This window comes from Triticum dicoccoides, chromosome 7B, assembly GCF_002162155.2.
Source record: "Triticum dicoccoides isolate Atlit2015 ecotype Zavitan chromosome 7B, WEW_v2.0, whole genome shotgun sequence".
Lineage (NCBI taxonomy): Eukaryota > Viridiplantae > Streptophyta > Magnoliopsida > Poales > Poaceae > Triticum > Triticum dicoccoides.
In genome coordinates this window covers 742,334,549-742,337,663 of record NC_041393.1, presented here as the reverse complement: position 1 = coordinate 742,337,663, position 3,115 = coordinate 742,334,549, and the positions used below count along the sequence as shown (strand labels likewise).

Sequence of the window (3,115 nt, the reverse complement as noted above, 5' to 3'; positions counted from 1 at the left end):
ATGGCGTCGGAGTGCTCCTTCGTCCACGGCGTCTCCCTCCCCCCACATCGGCCGCCCCTCGCCTTCTTCACCTCCAGCAGGTAAGTGGCCGATCCCTCGGGCCTTTCCATTTCTATATTCGTCTCCTTCAACCTCGCCGACAGTGCTCTGCGCGCTCTGTGTTTGGCCGCAGGCTGCGGCACGGCGCCTCGCGCGCGGTAGCCCATCGTCTGGCCATGGCGGCAGCGAGGCCGATCTCGGTGGGCGCCTCGCCGCCGCCAGGAGGATGCTCGGCTTACCCAGGCGCGGTCCTAGAGGGTGCACCACGAATGATCGATCATGTCCATCCATCGAGTGCCCACGGACAAAGTCTCACAACCTCGCTCCTTCTTCTCTAGATACGGCAGCGCCGGGCGGCAGCGTTGCGTGCGGATGAGGTGGTCGTGCCGCCGTCGGTGCCGGTGCGCGTCGCCTACGAGCTGCAGCTGGCCGGCCACCGCTATCTCGATGTCAGGTATGCTCTGCCCCTCTACTCTGTAGTACTCTGTTCTGTCAACTTAACTGACATAAAAACAACTGTAGTCCACAGTAAACTGCAAAAAAGAAAAAAGACGTTGCCAACAGGTGTAATTTCAGACTTGTCGTGTGCATCGGAAATGGCTAATCCGATCAGTTCTGCTGCTTGTGTAGAACGGAGGGCATCCGGCAGGAGCGGTGACTGTCCCCTACATGTACAGCACCGGCTCACGTAATTCATCAAGGGGCAGCGATCTGCACCGGCGCACCGGCCCAATCGTTGGGCCGGTCAAGCTCCAGCCGTCAGATCTGGCTCCCCGAGCCATCAGATCCCTTCATCCCCAACCTCTCCCATCTTCAACCTCCCGCACGGAAAAGGGAGAGGCCCGCCTTCGCATGCAACGACTCCTCCGCACGCGCCAACCGCCTCGCCTCGCCTCCTCACCGCCGGTCGCCGCCCTCGCCGCTGGTTGCCGCCCTCACCTATGCTGCCTTCATGCGTTTCTCACCTCCGTGGATGCAGCAGCATGCGCCCATGGTTGCACTTGTGGTTGCAGGCTTGCAGCTCCGGGGAAGATGGCCGCATCTCCGGTGGCGCCGGCCGCAGCACCTGTCGTTGTGCTCGCGCTGTACCTCGCCGTGTGCCCACCCCGGGGCTCTAGCTGGTTCCAACAAAAAACGACACCGATCGTAGCAAAAAAGTTTATCGCTTTCAGCAAAAAAGCTTACCGCTGCAGCCCGTCGTCCTCGTTGTAGCAAAAATGTTAACCGGATGTAGCTTATGTGGTTGCGGATTGTAGCAAAACAATGACGTGATTTTAGCAAACACAAAAAAAGGAAAAAAGTTTCCATCGTTTTCAAAAGCTTCGACTGTGGTTTGGAAAAGCTTCAATCGCGTATAAAAAAGCTTCATCCGTTAAGAAAAAAAAGCTTCAACCAGACCTGCGACCAGAGAAGAAGTTGCAAACGTTGACAGAGAAAGCTTCAACCGTATATAGAAAAAGCTTCAACCGGCTACCGGCAATGGAAAAGCCGTGGTTGCAGCCCGCGGTCACCTCGGACATCGCCGTCACACCGGCCTCCGCGGGGTTGCATCAGCGTCGCCATGGTAGCACCCCGTCGCCCCGGTTGCAGCATCTCCCGCGGTCACCCCACTTGGTCACCGGCGAGATTGGATGGTCACCGCGTAGAGCCATGGCGAGCTTCGAGCGGGGAGGGGAGGCGTGGTGCTGCGAGCAGGGGCCGGGGGAGGGGGGGGGGACAGAAGAAGAGGGCGGCGCGCGCCCCCGGCGAGCTGCTCGAGATGTGGGGGAGCTGTGTGAGATGTGTGGGAGATGCGGGAGACGCGAGGAAGAGGGAGTGACCGGCCCAATGTTCCGTCGGTGCCCCGGCCCCCACTTCACTCGCTAACTGCTCTTCGCCTTCAGTATTCTTCTGACTGCAATATAATATGTATAATGTCGCTTCCATTTCTCAAATGTTGCTTCTCCGCTGCTCTGATCCACAATTCTCATCTACTGTATGTAAATAAAATTAATTTATTTTTTCTTTCAATCGACAGGAATGGCCAAGAATTCGCACTTTGTCCAGCAAGTGTCGGCGATCTTCGGCACGGACGCGGACATCAACATCGTATGTCTTCCAACGATCCTAAACGTTCTCATTTCTTTCTCCGTTCAATTGAGTGTTTCTTTTGTTGAGAAAACTCCACTCGTCAATTTCAGGGATGCCAAAGTGGCAAGAGGTCCCGCATGGCAGCAGCCGAACTCTCTTCGGCTGTAAGCATATAAATACCTATCTATCTATCTATCTATCTCACCAATGGTAGCTATTGTTTCACCTGCCGGCTCTGTGAGACGTGATGGGTTAATCTATCTTCTTTCAGGTCTTCACTGCAGTGACTGACATCGCCGGAGGGTTCTCAACTTGGACGGAGAATGGACTGCCGGTCAATGGAAAGTGACATCGCGGGCTTCTCTGGATGTTGTTGAAATATCATAATCTGTCTCAGTATGCTCCCCGAGACATCAAATGAAGCTTGATATGATGTATAGGATATATGTGCAAGAGTAGTGTTAAAATTTCATTTAATCACCTGACCTCCTGTAAACTGTCCCGTTCTAGAATAACACCTGTGTGCATGGTATGGTGTCTCCAAAACAGAACACCAAGATCGAACGGCTTGTACATTATAAGAGCATCTACAATCGGACTCAGCAAATCCGATCCCTCAAACGCCCGCGGACACGACTGGACGTGTCCGGGCATGCCTCATACTTCTTTCTCCACATACAACTCTCTCATATTCATCCCTTAAATCCATACAAAAGCATGCTCAAATTTCGTCGCTGTCAAAGATGGTCTGAGTCGCCTGCGCTGCCTCCGCCGCCTCCATCTGTTGCCAACAGCGACGCCTGGCCTCCGCAGCCGACTCGGAGCGGATGGAGTTCAGGATGACGTGCTGCTCCGACCACACGCCCACATCCTCCCCGATCGCTAGCGCCTCCTTCTCCTGCACATCCAGCACCGGCGCCTCCTCCGCCGGCTCCTGCTCCTGCTCCTGCTCCTCATTCGTCGGCTCCTACTCCTCCTCCTCTTCCTTCTCCGCCGGCTCATGCAC

At 55.5% G+C, this 3,115-nt stretch overlaps 1 pseudogene; it reads left to right on the top strand.

The window, feature by feature from the left end:
- LOC119336854 lies at window positions 1-2,458 on the top strand (annotated as a pseudogene).
- Window positions 2,459-3,115: the final 657 nt, after the last annotated feature.